The sequence below is a fragment of the Ischnura elegans genome, chromosome 9 (assembly GCF_921293095.1).
Source record: "Ischnura elegans chromosome 9, ioIscEleg1.1, whole genome shotgun sequence".
NCBI classification, from domain to species: domain Eukaryota; kingdom Metazoa; phylum Arthropoda; class Insecta; order Odonata; family Coenagrionidae; genus Ischnura; species Ischnura elegans.
Genome location: NC_060254.1, coordinates 37,499,704 through 37,522,632, shown reverse-complemented (window position 1 = coordinate 37,522,632; position 22,929 = coordinate 37,499,704). Strand labels below are relative to the sequence as shown.

The following is a 22,929-nucleotide window of genomic DNA, read 5'->3' as shown; positions in this document are numbered from 1 at the left end:
CCCCCCCTTAGTTAAAAAAAATATGCAAGATTTTTAATACACTTCTATTATCATTGCCTTCGTTTTGTATCATGAGGTATCCTTGTGCCCCCCAGAAAGAAATTCTGCATCCGCCCCTGTCCTTGGGCTAAATTAAACGAGAGCTTTAAGCATCAACGATACCATTGCGTAGTCTCAGCCATTTTGTAATTGTTTGCGTTGCCATAGCCACTTAGGTGTAAAATTGTCTCCCCTCAGTGAAAATGCAACTGTTAGCCTCAAACTAACAATTACTATCATTTCGTGGCCATAAAAGGCAAAATACCTCGAGAGGATGTAATGCGATCTCTTAGCTGTACTCCCGACTCACTAGTTGTCGCAGTGCCTGTACAGAGGACTCCGCGTGTCATCTTTCGACAGCTCCGTCACCGACCGAAGATTCAACCACTCGCATCGTCCTCTTCTACGCAGGGCCATTTTCACCAAGGTGCGTATAATAGGAGGTGGTCTCAGCTGAAAGTGGGGGAGGAAGCGCGTGACGTCACGAAGTTCCACATCAGTTCCACATTGCCTTTCGCTTCCTCAGAGTTCCTAGGGTTCCTTGCATCGTGGCTCAGCCGTGGAAGCAATTTGAGGCTACAATGTACTTTGACTTGAAATCTTTGGGTAACTGGAATATGAGGTTGAAGTAACTTCATAATAATTGAGAATATTTCTTTTGACAGGTAAGTATTGTTTTGTTAAAGATAAATTCACTGGCCTTCTGAGGATCCTTTATAACAATTCCTTTCTTTTACAGAAATAGTTATCACTTCATCCTGATTCATATTATACCTATTTGAATGTGTCCGTGAGGAATATGTATATCAGTAGTCCACAAAGATTGTTATCAATGTAGTACTTAAGGTCATTCTTCTGTCCGCCGGTAAGTTTGGCTTTTCCATTAATTCAATGCCATTCTGAAGTCCTGTTTTTAATTTTGTTTCTTTCCATAAATGTCAATTGTTTCGGTCAACCTAGAGAATTATTATGTTTTGTTAGTGATTGAAGGATATCCAGTTAACATTCCGTTATGGTTTTATTTGGAATTATTCAGTTTTTATATCTTCATGGTGAGAAGCATTAAGTTGTGGATATGATTGGAAGTGTCTATTGAATGTGAAATTCATCTACCTATTCTGCTATTTGGTAAGTTGCCAGGTTTTATACCTTATTATTTTCAGTAGTCATAAAAAATACAATGGTCATGATTGAGAAATGTATTAGTTTTTTTATGATTGTAGTTATTAAATTTAATTATAAATGCAGATATTTTGGTAAATATCGAAATCTTTTTGTCGAGAAAAAATGGTTGTTGTGTAATGGTTATATCATATTATTATGTTTTATAGTTTCATTTTGCTGTTATTATTGTATATTGCTAATACTGCAAATTGAAAGTGCTCAATCATTGTCTTCTTGTAGTACAAACCTTGAAAGATGAATTAGAAACTTGAGTGATAGCATGTTTGATAAAGATCCAAAGGTTTTAGAATGTATGATGATTGATGATGCTGACCATTTACTGTATATATCACTCTGATGATATTCATTGAATTATTAAATTCTTTGTTTTTTTGGTCTAATCAAGCTCAGTAATTAATACACATTCTCAATTACAGGTTCAGCTATTCCAGCAACAATTAATGGAATATGCGTGGCGGCTTTCATCTCCTTTTCATGGTTCTCTCACTAATTTGAAACTTTTTCAATAGAATTGTTTCATCATTTGTACTTAACATTTATTTTTAAGTTGCTTACTTTGCATTGATTGTATAAATAATATTAAGTATCTATTAACTAATATGATATCTTTTAGTTTCAATGGCGTTCTTATATCATTCTGAAAATGTAACATTTGACATGTGTGTACATTATATAAGTTTGAAAAATGAGAATTGTTTTCGTTTTTAACACCTATGTCTGTGATTCCATTTGATGCAGCTGTTATCCATGCGGCAACTCTCATGAAAAGCACATGTACTGCATGTTAGGTTGTGGTTTCCGTAGTTGTTCTTGTCTTATTTCGGGGAGTGATAATATTTCTGATTCTCAGCCCTTAAAATTGATCAGATTCGTGCTCGATTCTGTTCATTGCACTACCTTAATGGAAGTTTACTTGGAAATTATGTGCGGAATAACTTCGATCTTGTTTCTCAGCTTATGTTTTTATTTCCTAAGGCTCAAATTATTCCATAGTAAGCATTGCTACTTTGTGGGCATGAGATTAATACTTGTACTTTCAGATATGATTTACCATGTTAATACATATATAAGTTCCATACCCGGAAAAACGTCCTGTAAAAGCATCAAAACTTGTCTTAAGGCACGCTTATAGTTTTCCCTTAATTACTTTTTTGTGGCGAATTAACTGCTGCTGGTGCTGACTTAGCTCAGATTACGGTCTTCAATTAACAGAGGATATTTATTTTTAGCCAAAATAATAGTTGTGACACATATTTACATTACATGTAAATGTTTTATCTTGATATCAATAGAATTCCATTTGCGATTTTGGAGTGGCAACGAATCTGCAGTCCTGGTTTTCAGTTTAAATTCTACAGCTAAAAATACTTAAATAAAATACGTGTTTAACTATTTTTTTACGGTAGCTTATTCCTCTTATGAGTTTATAATTTCAAATAGCATGATCATAACGATATTTTACTGGTGAAACTATAGGATGTAGAATACGATAATTCTGCTTACTTTGCTAGTCTTCTGATGCGATTGAAAAGGAAACATGGACATTCCGGAAGAATATACAACGTAATCTGATGGCCAATAACGATATTTTTTGTTGTAACTCATAAGAATTTGATGCGGAAAGGCGATATCACGACCCGGTTCCTGCTTGATATTCCCTGGCATACGCTAGCATACGTCTACGTTGGGAACTTCGTGACGTCACGCCCGCACGGAGTTTCAGCTGAGACCACCTCCTATTATACGCACCTTGCATTTTCACAACCAAGGGGGTATAATCGTATAAAAATACACAATCCAGACCTGGGCTCCCGAAAATCGAATAAGAGGCAACACTTTAATTAAACGAGTTAACTGGGGAGAAAGTTTGTGTGGAGGTGAACGAATTTAACTCCATTTTACGCCGCCTGAGGGGGTGGCTGTAAAAATTAATTCAGACGGATCAGAGGTTATTTCCACATCGTTGGTTCTCCCAGAGGAAATAATAACGGAAAAGAAAATATTATTAAAGAGGAAAGAGAAGGGGGAGTGAGGAGAAAGTGTTTTGCGGGTATGGTTCTTTTCTAGGTTGGGTGTTTGAGATGAATCCATTCGTTGAAAGTTTTGCACACGCATATATTAATGGAGGATTATCCATTAGGCCTCCACTAGGCTCTCTAATATGTGTGTTTTCATCCATCGCACATCAAATAGGTTCATTAAATGGCCACTCGCGTCGCTGAAGGGCAGAGCGATACCGATTTTCATGGAGCAATAAGCTTTAATTAGAGCTTTGAATAATGCAAGTGACTTTTTACGCTGCCACGCTCACGTGTTCAAAGTTATATATATTAACGATGAAGTACGAAATTAAAAAATATTAGGTCTGTTCAGGACTCATACCCGGATCTCTCGAGTGCCGGTAAGGAAATCCGGGTTCAAATCCCGGTTCGTCATCACCACAGGTCAACAATCCTAGGATTGGTTTGACGCAGCTCTCCACTCAGTTCTCCTTTCGGCTAATCGTTTCACACCTAAGTATTTCTTCTCATACACATCCTTGTTACATACATTTTTTTCGAGGTCTTCCTTTTCCGTTCTAGCCTTCCACTTGACTCTCGACGATTATCTTCATCAGGCCATCATGTCTCAAGATGTGGCCTGTAAGTTTGTTCCGTATCCTTATCAAGGTTTTCATGAAGCTTCTCTTCTCTCCTGCTCTTCTTAGGACTTCCTCGTTACTGACTCGGTCGATCCATTTGATCTTCAAGCCAAATATTTTTTCATGGCAATCTTCATCCTTTGGTGCATTTAACCAATATATGCATCGCACAAGCAGCTAATGTTAGAGGCCTTGGAGTGGGACTGGACAACGGGGAAAAGGTAGTCAAAAATTCACTCCGCAGCCAACTGCCCAAATGGTGATGCAATATAGGAGTTGAATTTCAACAAATAAATTAGCGCGCAAGAATTCAATAGCCGTGCAACGTCCTCTGGACTACGTGATAGGTTTAGCGAAGTTTTAAGATTAGAGAAATGTCCACAGTGTGAATTCGGCATAAAGTTATCCAACACCGAGATTAAATCCGTAGAACCTCTAATTCATTGCATGATACTTTACCCACTACACCACGGGAACGATTGTGTCATAAGGCAGTCTCAAATCCCAATATCTCAGCTGTGTTCACAGATATCCCGAAGAGAGTAAACTCTATTCTAGGTGAGTCGTGGGCGAAGCATACTTAGGATAACATGGGGAATAATTCATAACTGAATCTTTTGCGCATTGTCATAATACGACGGATATGATTATTTCCCTGGTATAAGAGGCATATAGCTTTTAAAATTCCCGGTTAAATGAGAGCAGTACGAGTGAAAAATTTTGGAAGACAAGTAGTTCTTGAAGTGGCCGCTTTCAGACGCCAATGAGCTTTTCGCTAATTTTTTCCACCACTGTACGTTAAAAAGAGTCTACAAGTACGTAGAATTGTAAATGCACTGATGCAACCAAGGAAAAGACCGAGATTTCAGTGAGATATTACAACGCTCATCTCGGACAGAAGGGGTTGTTACAATTCTTTAACCACTTGATATAACTGTTGAAAGCATATTCGTACATTGTATTGGCTTGATAAAATACAGAATATTTCAACTCGGCAACCGGATTGGCCTCCCCAAAATCTCCCTCTCTCGTAGTGAGCCACGAGCTGCAAAACCAAACCCAGAGAAATCTTTTGCGCGGCCCTCGCCCAGCCATTAAAAATTGGATGTCAATGAAAACTGGAACAACACCGGTGTCCAGAATTTTAAAAATTTTATCCGCGGATTTCCCGTGTTTATTCATGCCGACAATTTATCGTTTCCCTGCAACAATCATCTCGTTTTTCTTTCTCTCTGTATCGTTTTTCTCTAAAAATAAATAAAACATGTTGGTCCTTCCCACCCCACCCGTTTTTAGCCTCGTACATGTTGCATCCATTACGAGATTTTTTCCCCGCACGACTCGATTTAAAAATATAATTGTTTTATTACAGTGCATGAATCACGCTGTGTAGGTTTGCGTCTCAACATGAAATACAAAATGGAGAGAGTTGTATGTAAAGCAGGATATTTCACCATTGTGTCGATACAAACTGCTTCTCCTCGATCGCTCTGCGGAAGTTAAATTAGTTTAAGCTACTAATTAGGAGCAATTACATGGGGTTTTGAAATCAACTCGCTTTTTCTCTCGAAGAATAAATGTGAAATTTCCGGCGAACTCGCTCGGTCTGTATCGGCTTGGAGGATGTGTGTTATTTTTACCGCTAGATTACGAGACCATCGCTAATTAAATTAAAGTCCGGTTAATTTCGTTTCGGGGACTGGACACTGCGCGTTTCATGTGGAAATAATTGTTTTACAGGAGAATAGGTCCGAGGTTTGCATTTTTTTTAAACTCTCATCGTAAGAAGCGCTCCGTTTTTGCGCAGGTTTTATCAATATTTAAAGCCATTAGCAAGTAAATTCGTGCTCGCCAATGGTGGCAGGTTGCCAGGCATGCTTTCCCTTCATTGAAACAAAAGACTCTTTCCCATGAAGGAAACGTAGCTGTTATGGTTATACTTAGTGGTTAATTTACAGTGCGGAATGAACTCGAAGCATGGGTAATCAGGGCTTTATTTGATCAACTGAATGCTGATGATTTATGTAAAAATTTGTTTGTTTTTATGCAAAAAAAGTTTGCCTTTGAGGTTGATTGCTGTGCTAATATTGCCATCTTTATCAAACAAAATAGTCTTTCCCATGATGGAAAAGAAGCTCTGATGGTATCAGTGGTTAATTTACAGTGCGTAATGAACTATGCAAGGGTAATTTGGGATAATTTTAATTTGCTGAATTATCGTAAGATTTATGTAGCAAAGTAGTATTTTATTCGTGGATCTCTTTATCTTCTGGGTTTTCGCCGCGTTGGTTGTCATGGGTTGAAGATAATTTCGCTTGGATTCCACCAGGCATCTTCAAGGTCGAAATTCCGATATCGGCGTTTTGTCTGCGTCTATAATGTATTAACTACAGACTGCCCTCATACCTCGCTGCGATTCCAGCACATGGGATCTGGGTGAAATTTTCGTCAACCTCTGACAACCAACGCGGCGAAAAACGCGGAAGATATCCACGAATTGTATTTTTTCCACCACCAATAAGAGATTTTAGCGGCAGAGTCAGAACTTACAAATAGATTAGACGACTTCTATTGAAGCCTTCTTACTTATGTATCCCTTAACGATGTTTCTTAATTTTCTTATCATTTCTCACAGCACATTTTGTGTGTTCTAGCTTTATTGACAGAAAATCTTATTGAGTAGTGTGCAGTTTTGTATTTGGATGAATGCGGTTGTATAATTTGTTAGTATGCGTCACGTTTTTTGTAGCGTGGTGAGCATGTGGAAATCCTATTGCATGCTGCATGTTGGTGATTGATCACCCCCTACCAAACACCCTAGAGGTGGCTCGCAGGATATTATGTAGATGTAGAATTCAGTACGCCACGGAAAACTACGAACCAACGTTGTATTGTACTATGTAATAAATTTTTGCCTTTGGAGTTAATTTCTGTGATAATGTTTCTTCATTTATCATTTCAAAATACCCCGCTGTTTAAGCCTGCTACCATTTGACATTTTCATCCGTGTATCACCATACCGGGAAGCGTGATGGTATCTAGTAGGTTGCCCAGTAGTGCTTGGCTACTGATCAAAGAGGCCCGGGCTCAGCTCCCGGATGAACCCTTCGGACACCCCCATTTGAAATATTCGAAGTGCGAATTGGTACAGGGATAGCAACCTGCTCACAACAATGACTCAGTGATATTCACTATTGCAATAAATAAAATAAATTTTCCTAAAAAATGATCATGAAATTTTTAATGTGTCTCAAGAGATAAGGCTTTTATCGAAAAAAATACGCCTTTGAAAGTTGTAATGTGTACGAGTATTCGGAGACTAATGTAAAAAAAGCTACCATTCTCTTTTGGATAGCAGAAAGTGGATGAAAAATACCTCGAGCACAATCAGCACAAGTTTCAGAACCCCTCCATCACTGCACATTACGTTATTCAGCTTTTTTTATTGTAAATGTGAAGTGCATCCAACAAGATGTTTGTGCAGCCATAGATCAGTAATTAGGGAGTTGCAATCCAATGTTTATAGACAAAAATTCTTAAACGTGTCTCTCCAACGACCTCTTGAAGTATTGCAGATTGCTCCTGATACACCCTTCATAAAGCATTAAAAAATCAACTCTGTGCTTTTTACGACTTAGATTTCTTACAGATAGTGTAGTAGTTAAGAGGGACAAACTGTTTCAAGATGATAGTTTTTGTGTTAAGTTTCTAAATAGTACTCCTTAACGAAAAAATACTTGTCGAACGTGATTTATGCGCTCTCTTAAGAATTTTCAACGAATTGGTATCTGTTTGATTTGTATTACATTCCATCGTTTTTGCCGAGTAGATCAAAAGAGAGTTAGCAAATTCAAGGGTGCTGCATAGATGAGACCAATTCCCTCCTATATAAGGCTGATTTTTTCTGCCATTTTTGTCGCATTTTATTCGGTTTTCAAAAATGTCCGATGGGTGAAATGTGATCCGAGTTTTACCAATATTTTTCAATATAATGTTTGTAATTGCGAGAAACGCTATCGTAAAGTTATTAATTTGACAAATCACATCGTCATGCATATAAATTTAGACCAATTCACTTAATTATACCTTATTTCGCCCGTGAAATTCGGATAATTTTCATTTCGCGTCACTGGCGACTTTTGTGAACACATTTAATTCAGAGGCCGTCTCAAGAATCATCTACTTTAATATTCGTGAGCAAAGCGTAAAATTTCTAGCGTTGTATTTCGGAAACTCCCTATGGGTCGAAGCACCGTCCCACCTTCCTAGGTCGGTAGCATTCTCAGGTGATAAAGCAAGCAGCCAATTGAGTGTGGCGTGCGTATCAAGTTTACTAGGCTGGGAGCGCGGGTTCGAGTTCGATCGTCCCAAGGGACGCGTGCAGCCGAACGCAATCTCTGTAATTTGGAGGGCTCTATATCGTCCTAGGACCCCAACAGGCGCTGTGCAGTGGAAGGAACTGACCTCCCTTTGCGGTGCCGGCGTTCGTATTTCACAGGCCATTTGAGTTCGAAACGCCACGAACGATCAAGTCGACCCAGGCGCTAGTTGGGCAAAACCATTGAAAGTGATTCCGTGTCGAATCGCTCAGGAACGAGTTAAGCTTCAAACCACGAATATTAAAAAAAAGGTTCCCTATTCGGCCTCCGAGTATTAAAATGTGTTTACAAAAGTGGCCACTCGCGTCGCTGACGGACAAATTAATCCGAGTTTCACGGGGAAATAAGGTATAATTAAGGGTATCTTGTATGAGGTTGGACACGATATGGTGGAAGTTATTAATATTATTAAAATAAGACATTGCAATATTTCCACTGAGTTTTATTATTACACAACGCGTTTCGTCGTTACAAACAAATTATCAAGTGTGAAAAGTCTCTAAGAGTTTCTTCTTATATACATATATCTTCGCGCTTGAAGGGAGGGGTTAAGGTGGAGGATGGGGTTTTACCCCCTCCCTTCAAGCACCAAGATATATGTAAGAAGAAACTCTTTAAGACTTGTCACACTTGATAATGTTGTTTGTAACGACGAAACGCGTTGTTTAATAATAAAACTCAGTGGAAATATTGCAATGCCTTATTAAAATAATATAATTAAGTGGTTGATCGAGTTTTATGTTAAATGATGTGATCCAAAAAATTCATAACTTTCCGATGCTATTCCTTGCAATTAAAAATAATATTATGCAAAATATTGGAAAAAAAGTGGCCCGCAGCGCCGCGGACATTTTTGAAAGCCGATTAAAATGCCAAAGTGGCAACAGAAATCAGCCTTGTATTGGGTGGAAATGAACCTCCTCCACTCAGTCCTCTTGCTTCCAACCATCAGCTATTATAAGGATTTTTACGTTTTGAAAATTCTATGATAAACTGATATAAAGCGCGCAGTAACATTAACATAACTCATGAAGTTGATGGTTGGTGAATAGGGTAGGCTCCTTCATCAAAGAAAACGAAAGGCATTGATTGCGATTCGTTACCCACCATTAGCGTACCTAATCATAATGTACAAATTATTTGGTTTCAGAAATCCCAGTTCAGACCAATGGCAATGGTCAATTTTAATCGCATTTGAAAAACGCCAGATTTGCGCCCTTGCGATGCCACTCCACGTGACGTCGCAGGGACCTAGTTTCTATACGAGTAGATAGGAGTTTTACATCGTCTGAGATAACCAATGCATGCATGAGTCACAGAGCTCAGGGAAACATATCTCAATAATCACCTATTAAAACTGCCCGAGTTTCCTTCGTTTGATAGGGTAATAATATGTAATCCTTATTTAAGTCAAGCGCTACCTGCTAGCAGCCTGCATCGTAGCTGCGCTCAAAGCCTCGCCCCAAGGTCACCTTACTCGCCGACAGCGGGAACCAGAATGACGACACACAGCGTTTTCCCAGCATTCATACTTAGCCGTCGCGTTTTCGCGCGCTTGAAAATTTTCACTTTTCATTTAATCGCTAAAAATAGATATCGTCATTTAAAAATCTAAAAGCGTGAAATACGTACTTCAGGAGTAATAATCTTTCGATTTAGGCAATAAAAAATAATTGGAAACCACCCTATTAACTTTGTGGAAGTTATGCATAGTAAAATATAATCACTTTGTACCTCTTACGCAATTTTAATATTTTGCGACCGGTTTCGACGTGTTCCACGTCATTTTCAAGCTAGACTGCCATCTACATACAAGCCAAAGTTCATTTTTAAACTTCAAGGTCGGGGAGGGGGAAAGTAGGTAATGTTGAAAGGAGGTCGGGTGTAGGTTTGCGGTTTGAGTGGAGAAGGTCACGTACTATTAGGATGCGGGTGTGGAATTGGGAGGTTTTGATTGGGGGGGGGGGAGGTTAAAACCGAGGAGGTGTGACAAGTGGGTAGGCACAACCATTGAGCAATTTATTACCACATAGTTTTGAATCTGACAAAATTTCGAAATTTTATAAAAAGTCCAGTTTTTTTTACCCTTATCACAGGTGTGTAAAATCAAAAAGTATCAAATTTAGCCTCGTGTGATAAGTCACATAGATGCTTAGCAAAAACAGATTTGTTGTCACGGTTTAAAAACGAATTAAAATGTTCACGGGCCCTAATCTTTATTTGGTGGCCAGTCTTGCCAGTCAGCCAACATACAAACAGTCACATCCAGGAGTGTTACATCTAACTGTAAGAAGGTAGGCAACACTTTTCTGTATGTTCTTCACTTGCTCTTTGGAATTAAAAATCGCTCTACCGAGGATCATATTAGAATAAAAACACTTTACAATTGTTCTTGGTTAAGGTATCGCCTAGATTATGCGATAAACCTTTTATGTACTCTATCTTCCTCCATCTGACTTGGTCACTGTGCGTCTGTAGTTAGACGATATGGTCGAAATGGCTTGTTTTTTTGTTTTATTTTATTGACATTCCTCGTTGAACAACCCCATTATTCGTAATTATACTTTAGATGAATATTTATCGGGTTCTCAGCCAGGTTAATGCTTTTATACAGTCGTCTAGATACTATACAATTCTGCTCCCGAAACGTCGGCTTATATATAAGCATTAACCTGGCTGAAAACCCGAGAAATATTGGTCAGAAGTATTCTACAGGAAAAATTAAAATCGTTTATAATTTAGGTCTCCGTTTCCACTTTTCCTGTTATTAAGTTGAGATCGGCATATATTGTTAGATGCTAATGGATTGCCATTTTTTCAGTCGAATCAGGAATTAAAGAAGTAAAGAGCGCAAAACTTGGTTCCATCGCACTAACGTTGACGTTACTCAACGTTTCCATTGTGTCGTTAATATTGACTGCTGTTGTCGTTACTCTCCGTAACAATGACGAAAAAACCATCGCATCCACCTTAGACTCTTAGTAACGCGAAGAAAACCCAAAAAATGATTTCTCAATATTTTTCCAAATTATTTGCAATTTATGACTGCAAGTGGTTTATTAACAGATTTATTTTTGTTTTAATTTGTGTGAGACTAAATGAAAAGCGACCACAACTATGTGATTGCAAATAAAATAGGTATTAAGAGATTTGCAATCGCACTGTCGCAGTGTGCACACCGTTAAATATTTATATTTTCAAGCAATTTCTCCAGTCTCTAGAACCGACCTTATAACAATTTCATGTTGCTAGCGTGATTCGACTTCGATAACAGCATTGATTTGCTAATTTATTACCAAAAAAGTAGCCAGGTGACAAGTTTTTTATTCCTTCAATATTCATATGTTGGAACCAATGCTTTATTAACGATTAATTCATTTTGAATAAAAAGGTATTCCTCGTTTTCTTGGAAACGTATCGCCGTTAGGATGTATGCAAAACTTCGAACTCACAAATGCAATATTCAGAGAATATAGGACGTAAAACCTACTATTTTGGCCTTCAGTTGATGTAGAATATTTTGGGATTCACATGGAAATTACTAGTACTAGTTAATTTTGTAGCCTCCTGAATATATTCGGATGACTCAAGATGAAAGAGGCTTAAATTTTACCGAGGTTGTACTTGAGTTTATCAGGTGCGTGTTTAAATAATAGATTCTTTCTGTAGGAACATTCATGGAATGTTTAGGAGCGTCCATAATTGTATCAGCCTAGGGTTTATTTTCAAGAGTGTTTTTATCATGAAAGACGACAATATGGAATGATGTGTATATGGAGTATCAACTTCTGCGGAAAATAGACGTAGGTCACTCGTGGAGCCATTTCATATTAAAAGAATATCCATGACATGGATGAATTCATGTAAAATTCAATTCGATAACATTTGAACTTCCCCCAAATTTTTATTTGTATTCGTTATAAGCATTGAGTTTCGTAATGTCGCATATAATGCTATGGATTTCAGCTAGCCTAACTTTTACTTGCTCAAAACGCCATGATCAGTTATTCCATAGCCATAGCACAATATTATCCCCATATCACCCCATCTTGTTACGATGGTATCACATTCCAACGGACGCCGTCAAAATTTGTCCATTGTCCGTTGAATTAATACCCTAATTTGTATCCATGCGCGAGTTGTGTGACCTGAGGCGCATAACGAATGATCAGTAACTGTTAATTCAGTGATTATTCAGCAAACACTCAGCCGTTGGCGTAAATGGGACAATGGCTATTCCAGAGACTCCACATGTGGGTGGAAACATTTTTGTCACAATTAATTGGAGCAGTCGGAGATTTTAAACGTGTTAACGCTAGTCGCAAATTGTTGGTGTAGAGTAAAATGGGAGCGGCAGGTTTATTTTCGCAAGTATCGCATCCATCGAGTTATGCAGTCAGTGGCGACGGTAAATGGCAGAAATGTTAACTAAAACACGGCGTGTTGGTTCTGGAAAGTCATTTGCGGACCCTATGTTATTGAGGTAAATTTGTGCTCCAATTATCCAGTCACCGAAGCTCTCACGACTACCTTGATTTTCAACGAAGATCGATGCTATATTTTTTTAAATGTGGCAGTTTGGACTGTTAACACTCAGTATGGATGTGGCTTGTTTTGCAACTTATTTTAGTATAGGTTATACCAAGGAAACTTAGTGTTTCCGAATTGATATTTCCAATTTTTTTTAACGCATCTCTTTAACAAATCTTATTTGAAAATGTATGCCTCAATGTTTTTCTAGCAGCTGAGATGGGAAGATTGTTCGTTAGGCCAAAGCTGGGATGTCAATTCGTCAAATTACAACCCAGCTGTGGTACAATAAAGACACCTTCATCTGCATATTTCCTATAGAATGGAAATGATTAAAAGTGTGATTGTTTACCATTATTACTACTACTATCGCATAACTAAGAGATAAAGAGAGAATGAATTAAGCCTCAGCTGAAGAAAATTTATGAGTTAGAATTCTTCAAAGATAGTGAATATGGCATGCATAAAAGTCCTCCGTAACTTCATATTAATTATAAATTAAATAAAAAAAGATAAAAAAACTCCACATCTGAGGATATCCTTCACTAATGAAGCTTTACACAATGAGAAAAAAACAAGCTTAGGATAATATTTTACTATCTTACTTTATAAGCATAACTATTCTCATCGACAATACATCTATACCGATTACTTGTCTCATCCTGAGGTGTGATAATAATTCTTACAGATGTTAGCTGCAGCTTGCTCGTGCAAATTTCGCGAACAAGGTGATTTCCTTGGTCAAAGTCACGTAATCTGTTTTAATTGAAAATGGATACGCATGACTTGTTCACGCGGGCCATGTCAGGTTGATTTCTTGTATCGTTAATAGTGGCGCGACTAATTTTCGTGGAGGAAACAAGCATGAACTCTACAAAACGTGGCTGTGAAATTCTTAAGGTGAAATGAACCGTGATGCACACCGTATCATGGCTCGTTGAATATTCGTGAACCGCAAAATATTGCGTTCGGTGCACAGGGCGATAAATCTTCATCCGTTAATAAAACCGGACCCTTTTTTTTTGCGTGGCATTGTTGTTAAATTGTGGAGGCTCCATGGCCTTTCACTAATTACTTTGCGATGGCGTTCTTGCATACGTATATATACGTATCATCAAGCGAACACAAAAAAAAAGATCGTTGCTATATTCTTGCCGTCCGATGTAAAAAACAGGCAAATATTTCCTCGCAAAAAAAAGAACGAAAACTTGGGAATAAAAAAAAACGTCATCACAATTGCGCGGGATAGCACCTAGCTGGGTGTAAAAAAATTTCACCCTTCGGTTGAAAAGGCACCTTGTCTGGACCCATCCCAACAGCGGGTGATGAATTATCTATCCATTTGTGCACTCTGCCGTTTTATACGCTTTGTCGAACGGGTGTACAAAAAAGGAAACTAAAGGCTGAACTGAGGGGGGAAGTGATGGAAAAAAATTGTTTTGACGTCATTAATGCGAAAAGCCATAGGATGAGGACGAAATAATAATATGTGAGCCCCCTTTTAAACTATGGTGACGTCTTGTGAAGATGGATTATGCGGGATAATGCAATAAGTAGGGGGGGATATTTGGTATGTAGCGTCATTTTTTGCGCGTTTACATTTTGATGAAATATTATTCGGAGCTAGCTTATTTTTCTCATTCCGTTAAAAACAGCTTCATTAACGATGGATATCTTGAGATGTGGACGTTATCTTATTTTATTCATTATTTCATGTATAATTTATATGATATTATTAAGGATTTTTATGTATGTCATGCTTGACATCTTTAAAGATTTCCCGCTCATTAATTTTCTTCAACTGAGTCAAAAGTCAATCTCCCTCCATCTCTGGCTGGATTTTTTTTGCTCACACTGCAAAAAATTGAGAAGAATCAAAGTAAGTAATCAAATTTGCACATATTTTTTTATCTTTATGCTACCATCTTCTTTGTTTTGCTTTGTATACTTCTCAATTTTAGTTATTACTCTTAGTAAAATATTTATTTATAAGCCTCAAATGTAATGAATTTTTCATAGGATTATAATTAAATTCATTGTTAGTAGGAAAAGGCGTTGTCTTATATCAGTTTAATCTCTTGGATATGTCACTCCTTAGAAAGCTAGTCTCATTGGATATTACTTTGCTTTGATTGAACTCATAAAATATACTCTTATAGTATTAGTAAATGCTTCGTATTTTATGAGACGAGTTCTTTGAAATTAATCTCGGTCTTAAAAAGTTAGAAAATCTATTTTCGCGCAGAAAAATGTCTTTGTGTTTTCTCATGTGATTACTACTCATTTGTGAACGCTCCTCTTTATTTATTAGGTTTAGAATTTATTTAGTTTTTTTTTGTATTGAAACTTAGAGCATATACTCAATTTTGTGTGGTTGCGATTACTTGCGAAGGTAAGTTTTTCATGGCTAACAGTATCGCTTAAATTGATTTACTATCTTCCAAAATATCTTTTTAATGAAATTACCTTTTTTCTCATGATCACTGGTAGTTTACCTTCACTATGCACCTGCCTTGTTTTATTTCTCTATCCACCAATTCCTTTCACATGATTTGTTTAATGTTCATTTCAGAATAGGCTGACCAAACATACCTATTTCCTTCCTTTTCCTGGTATCTTGCCAGATCATAACTGTCCGACGTTAAGATAAAGTGGCTGGGGAATTCAGAGGTTAAAGGATTAACGGACTCTGCAAAGTTTTCCGGTTCGTTATTTGAAAATTTTCAGTACGAATGAAGCTCCGTACGCAGCAACTTCACTTGCCGAAACGTCACTTAAAATGAACTAGACCTATTTTTTACTTGCATATTTTTTTAATCAAAGCGCGCATAAGTCGTCAAATGATTTTCCTAAAGTATTAACCGATGACTACAATGATACCTTCGTATTGAATCAGTGACAATTAAATATTTTTTCCAGTACCACTATTTCGGTGGCGTATTTCTGTAATGTGGATATTATTGAAAAGATAAAACAGTTGTTTTATTTCCACAGGTTTATTTCTTAACCGACCTCTGTTTCGACAATATTCAGTGTTCTTATTAAGGTAAATATTTTTTTTTAATATTTAACATGATATCGATTCTTGATTTCCACAACTTAACTTGCAGCTTCCACAACGTATCGCCTTAGACGTTAAACTGGAATGTCGAGCTATGTAAGGTAGATTTTGGCTTGCTACTTTTCCCTATTGCCGTAGTTTCTTATTATCTAGGAAATTTAAAAGTGTAAAAATGACAAATGAATGCTTCAATTGGAGAATTAGTTTTTTGGGGGCTGCATGCTTTATCCAACTAATTTCAGTCAAGTTTTTAAAAATCGATTTCACGAATGATGTGCGATTTGTGTTCTGATCAAAGGGACGGTTCAATATTTATCTGCTTCATAATATGTCAGGTTAGGCCAACCTAAGGCGCTTGGAATTGTCTATCATTCTCTTCATAAACATGAGTAAAGCGGCTCTTTACCGAAAAGAATGCAATTTTTAAATACGAGCGTGCTGCGCCCGCTCCCAGCGGGCTTCCCCCGCTCTTTTCAATGCAGGTCCACAGAGGGATAGGCGCGTTTCTAATTTTAAAATGTAGAAAAAAAGGCAGGGTCTAATGTACAAATTTAATTGGAATGTTCATGTACAAATTGAGGTCAGAGAACCTCTTTTAACACAACATTGGAAGTAATTACACTATCCTCTGTTAAACGCACATGATGACTCATACTTACGTATCAACAGGAGACTTGAATGTGGAATCAGTCGCATTTTGATAAAAGTTACTTAAAGAATGCGAGATATTGTTGCAAATGAACAAATGCATCAGTTTGTGCGCCGTTAACGTCAGGAATATTTACCGGTTTTTGTTTTTTTTGTTTGTTTTTTTAAATTACTTAAAAACCAATTTTAGGAATTAATAGCAATATTTAGGAAGTAAGATATGCCGTCGCATGTTTTCTGATAAATTCTGTGCATTTTGGTACCTCATTTGTAGAGTTTGGTTGCGTATAAGTTGAGAAAAAGGTATCTATACAGTAGAAATAATATAGAAGATTCTTGAATATAGTTCCAAACTCATAAGAGACGTAATGCTTAGCCCCTTTAATATTTAAATATTTTTGACAAATTTTTATATTTCTTGCGCAAATGATTCTTTTATGACGGCTGCATAATGCAGGATATTTATATGTAAGTATGCATGTGCCTCAATAATATCTGCATACGCGAAGTCGTTTAAACTCATTGATTTTTAAATTTCCAATTCGTTTCGGAGTCCGTAAACGATCTCACTGAAAATGATATGCATTCTGTTTTTAACGTTTTTGCTCCCATTATTTTTTCACTGCACGGGGTTGCCATTTTTTATGAATTTGATTGTTTTCGTTAACATGCGGTTTACATTTTTAAGTGGTTGCTCTTGATTAAATTGATTTTTGAACGAGTACGTTCAAATCGTGTTTCAGTTAGCTATTTTCGATAGTTAGTTATTTTGAAATAAATTTTGAATATTTTTACTGTTTTTGATATTTATAGGTTAAATTCAAATCAAATTAAAAAAATAAAAACCCTTTCTTGTTAAATTTAAAATGCTGAAATGACGGATTTGTACGTTTAATTTATTATTTAATGCTCGCGTTTTTACTCATCATTTGGATTCCAAAGGAAAACATAATTCTTAATTTTCATAGAAAACTGGACTGGAAGGTTTTATAAATCTTTGTTTTTGAGATTGAAAATACATCCGATTAGCAACTGTGGACCTAGTTTTCAGAAGATGGAATGCACTATAAAAATTTCATCCGCGGAATCTAGTTAGAGTTCTGGTAACCGAACTACACAGAACTAAAACTGAATATATTTGTTCACCAGAGGTTGTATAACAGTTGGTGTTTTATCTCAGTACAGATCCTTTTTTTACTATAGTAGTGATTTTCACTGGATTGACCATTTGTAAAAAATCACCAGAATAGTACACTATAGTACGTAATATGCCATTCCCAGTATTTACATCGTCTATAGGCTAGAACAATCGGTCTTCGGCGTAATTAGTCGAAAAAAGAGAGTGCACATTGGAGTGGGTTGTACACCGTGATTAACAATCCACCTATCGGATTTTTGCGACGAATCGAAGCACGATAATCAGAGCTGTTATTTGCGGATTTCAATCGTATTCACTCCTGGATATGGACTCACAAAAGGTGGTCCATTCTGCTCTGCTCCATTTTCCATACTTTCCCCCGTTGTAATAGGTACCTTTCTCCCTACGTCTGCCATCACTTCCATTAATTTTCAGCCTCGAAAATTTCTCTGTGATCATTTGCCAATTAACTGTTCACTCCCGGAAGATTAAATGTTGACGAAACACCAATTGATCCCCTCGTCAAACAATTCCCGGCTTGTGGAGTTGATTAGTCGTTATCTTTCGGGCGGATCTGCGATTCAAATCATCATGTCCAAAAATGCGAACGAATTCCACGGCGTTGAAGTTTGAATTCCCATCTCTCGGGTGTACGGCTAAGTTTTTACTTCGTTATGAGAACTATAATTATTCGGGGCAAATGTGGGACTCGTTTGTCTGGCGTGTTAATGTGAGATTTGGTTTTTGACGGCTTCGCGAGATTCTCTATCCTAGCACTGTGGATGAGGCCGAGTCTACATTATTTTCTTTCAAATATGTACTGTATGGGTTCATTAAGGAACTTGAAATGAATGAGATAGCGCAGTATTTGTTTCCTTGTTCCCACCTTGTAGCTTTGAATGCATGGTGAAGTCGTAGTGATTCTCTCGTGAATTTTAATCGTATATTAAATGAATAAAATGTCAGACCATTTGGATTAGTGACCCGTATGGTCCTAGCTAGTCCTCAGGTTAAAATTTCACGCCAAAATTAAATCTACCAACTTGCAGGGTTAAGCCTTATCATGGCAATCCATTCAAATTATTCGATGGAGTTCTGCCTTTTTTTTAAAGACTTTGAATCGACTCTTATATATTTATCGGACATAAGACGTGTTGCAAACCACCGCACATTCAAATAGGTCTATAAAAGTCGCTACTTGCATAACTAACGGCAAAGTGATCAGTTTTTAACGGAGAAATAAGCTTTATTTAAGTCTGTTACCGAAATTTATACTCGTGATAATGTGATTCTAGGTAATCTTAACCTTTCAGCGAGTTTTTGAACAAGTGCATGTACTCTATGCAAAATTTGAGGAGAAATGGATCAATATGCCATCTTCACCGTGTTACAGACTTATTTCTTCTGCTTTTGAAGTAGTTTGGTGGTCAGTATGAACATTAGGGTGGTCCTTATTGACGAAGTTCAAAGTTTATCTAAAGAATTTTATGATTTTACGACGAGTAAGAATGATCAACAAATATTGAGAGTATGCAACCCGCGTGCCACCCAAATTGTCTGACCGGGGTTGCGCGCGCTCACTCTCGGTGCGATATCTCGGGAACCAACAGGCAGAAATGAAAGAAATTTGAGATGATACTCTTCTAATGTCTAATGAGTCGTTGTAGGAGACAAAAAAGTGATAGAATAATCCGAGAGTGACATTTTCAATTATGTCCGAAAAACACCCAAAAATACCAAAATTTCAAAACTTTAAGTGCGATGCGGCACGTTTTTCCGGTATCCGATTGCCAAAATACTTTTCACGATTTATTTTCTCACCAAAAGGAATAAAACTGGGGGGCGTCCCAAAAGAAATTCGAAGGACCACCCTAATGCACATAGCCTGAAATTTTCGACGGTGGGTGTGTGGTAGGCATGATGGTTACGTTTAGTGTTTGATTTGGCATGGTAACTACCTTTATTGATATATTGTTGTCGATTCGCTCGCATCGGGAAACAATGCATGTCAGTAGGAAAGCTATATATTTCTTTTGTTTTAGTGTGGAAAAGTTTAATTGATAGTTCATTATTGGTAGAAACTATGAAATGAAAATATATCGAGTAAATAGCTGGCCACCCGGCGTTGCTCGGGAATGAAGGTACCCAGAGAAATATGCATAAGTACTATTCATGGAATTCATGGTAGGGTTTTTAGGTAAAGGTAAAAAGCCGGTATGATTATGGTATACATGTGTAACTGCAAACAATGGAAAAAACGATTTCTGTGCATTGCGCACTGGATCAGCTTATATCCCACTCCGCAACATTGATCATTAAGTGTGCCTGTACTTACGTGGACCAAAAACGTCTTGCGAACGCATATCCCTTCAAAAAGGTTTGCACCGAGAAGATTGGTAGTTAAGTGTAAAATATTTTGAACTGTTTTCCCTTCATGGGTGTCAAGAGGCGAGCCCACATGGCATGTCCAATCACAAAATTTGTATGACGTGATGTGACAAACGGTGATGAGAGAAAAGACGCAAAGAACGCATCGGACACAACCATAAGTAGCCATACGAACTTTGGGAGCATGAGATACCTCTACGTACTAACTTTGGTTGCAATCCGTTCAGCCGTATAGAAGTGTATGGAGGACAGACAAGCAGACATCCTCTTTTATACAGGTTGTCGTGGGTCGTGTGTCATTTGTGACCCCTAATTTTAGTAACTTCATCTCGAGCAATATTCATGAAAATTGGCATACTTATGGGTTAAGGTCCTAAGTTTTTTGAGTGCAAGCAAAATTTTACAATTTTGACCTCTCAATGTGGGTCCAAACCAAAGTTTTGAATTTTCCTTATAGGGTTTCAATGTTAAAAAATCTAGATAGAAAAAAGTCTGAATTTAATCGACCAAGATGTCAATTCTTAGGTTTTTGGACACAAAAAAAACCGAAAATAAAACTTTTATTTATGAATATTCAAGCGTTGACCCAGGTTAGGGTCACAGTCAAGGTCATAGGGGTGGTAAAACGAATTGCACACCAATAAAGGTGTCAATCCATAGGTTTTAAAGCGTGCCCAAGTTATTAATATTGTCCAAATGCCTGTCTTAAATCCAATAATTCACCTCCAAGGCTAATACGGAGGTCAAAGGTCATAGAGTTAAACGTCGGGCCACTATGACAACCAATGTGTGGAACCATAGGTTTATGAGGGTGCCCAAGTCAATACATCAGGAAGCGAACTGCATTAGCAGAGGAGGTGTTCATGAACAGGAAGGAGCTTCTGAGAGGATCGTTGTGTAAGGGTTTAAAGAAAAGGTTAGTGAAGAGTTTGATCTGGAGTGTAGCTCTCTACGGTGCGGAAACGTGGACACTGAGGAAAGAAGACGAGAGAAGATTGGAGGCATTCGAGATGTGGGTATGGAGAAGAATGAAGAAGGTAAAATGGACAGAGAGGAGGAGAAATGACGAAGGTCTGGACATGGTGGGTGATGATAGGAAACTTTTAGATGAGATTCAGAGGAGACAGAAGGTTTGGATGGAGCGAGTACTTAGCGGGGAAAGGATGTTGAAAACGGTGTTAGAGGGTACAATATTGGGGAAACGAGGGGCAGGAAGGAAAGGAATAGGATTTTTAGATAGAATGAAAGGGAATAGGTTTTATTGAGAATTTTCAGAGGGAAGTACATGTAGGGGTGCCAAACCGACAGAATGCTTCTTTAGTACTGCATGGAAACCTACCTTAATCGGTAGAATACTCTAATTGAAAAAAAAATATGTATGTAGAATGAAGTGTCAGAGGGTAGATGTCCCGGGGCTAGTGGTCTCCTCAGTAGATATACATTAGATTCCGGTTAATTGGGACATATCGGGACTTGTGCACTTTGCCCCAATTAGGCGAACTATCCTGTATATGGGCATAAACAAACGTTGAAATGATAAAAAGAAGACTAAAGACTTTTTATAATACATCATAAGATTATTAATCTATTAATTTGATTAATATATGAGCGAGTGTAGTTAATTTAGTATCATTTTTTAAGAATTATAACAATTTAGTTAAAATATTTTTCACATCCTCGGGCGACGCTGAATGAATGTCTTTTACCAAGTCCTACTAAAGAAAAGTCCTATCCTCTTGCGGATATTATAACAATAAGAGCTTTCAAAATAGGGCAATAATAGGAACATTTGTGAAAAATAATTTTAAATCAAAGGAGGAAAAAAAATAGTATTCTGAAAAAAAAAGTAATAATTTCGTCGCGAGTATAGAGTCTATGTCGCCGACTCATGGCCCAATAAAGCGGCATGCTGTCCCAATTAAGCGGAGAATACCTACTCTGGGATATTTCTCTATTGGGTTCTGTTCTTCAAGATCTACCCCAATTAAGCGGCTGTCCCAAGAAACCGGTGGACCCATTAAACGGAATCTACTGTATATCGCGGGTTGTCGCTTCAAGGGAAAAAAATCGGGGGATGAAGGAGGAACGGCTGAAGCCCCCAAAACCCCTTTAGATTTCTTGCCTGGTCGCCAGGTTGTGGGGGGTTGCGTCTCGGAGCTGGGTGACCAGTTGGTCACCGCTGCCAATGCCGCAGGCAGCTGCAAGCAGCCTATTTCTGTGTCCCATCGATTTGACTTTATGAATGATTCAACGTTGATAACCACGAAGTCGGGTGGTATAACTTGCTCTTGCTTTCCGGCTGAATTATCTCCCGACGGCGATAAGAAGCAAGCAGTAAAATGCATACTGCATTGGCTCGACCTCATGAAAGCTATCGGGATTTGCCGCTAACGAGCGCTTCTCGACCGGCAATTCTCTAGAACCCGTTATCTTATCTTCGCTCCATTACGATTACTCACTGTACAGCAGTTCTCTGCCGGACGACAATCCGATGTCCATGCTTATGTACGTCACCATGAGTTTCTACGGTGCAATTGTGTATCCTTAATGCGTCTGCTTTTATTGTGTGGCCTCCGTGGCGCAATCGGCTAGCGCGTTCGGCTGTTAACCGAAAGGTTGGTGGTTCGAGCCCACCCGGGGGCGTTATTTTTTATTGCACGAAAAATGTATTGTACAGATTCACTGACGAAAGTGTATCCTGAATACCGTAGTGAGTTTTGTGTTTACTTTGTCTTAGCGATTAAATGTGTAATAAATATTAATACTATTTTAATAATAACTATATTAATAAAAATAATAATAACATCAACCAGAAAAATAGTAATAAAAGTAATCGTTTATTAATGTGGACCCACAATGTGATAAAAACTTAGAAAATTAAAAAAAACATTTAGCTTTCTTGCTCGAATTGGAAAATCGT

General features: G+C 37.7%; 1 long non-coding RNA gene and 1 other non-coding gene across 2 annotated transcripts; both read left to right on the top strand.

Annotated features, from left to right (window-relative positions):
• The first annotated feature begins 474 nt into the window (after window positions 1-474).
• LOC124165777 lies at window positions 475-2,911 on the top strand. Its single transcript, XR_006866313.1, has 3 exons — window positions 475-904; window positions 1,076-1,167; window positions 1,641-2,911. It is a non-coding gene; the product is annotated as an uncharacterized LOC124165777 (long non-coding RNA).
• Window positions 2,912-22,578: 19,667 nt separating this feature from the next.
• On the top strand, window positions 22,579-22,652 carry Trnan-guu. Its single transcript has one exon. It is a non-coding gene; the product is annotated as a tRNA-Asn (tRNA).
• The last annotated feature ends 277 nt before the right edge of the window (window positions 22,653-22,929 follow it).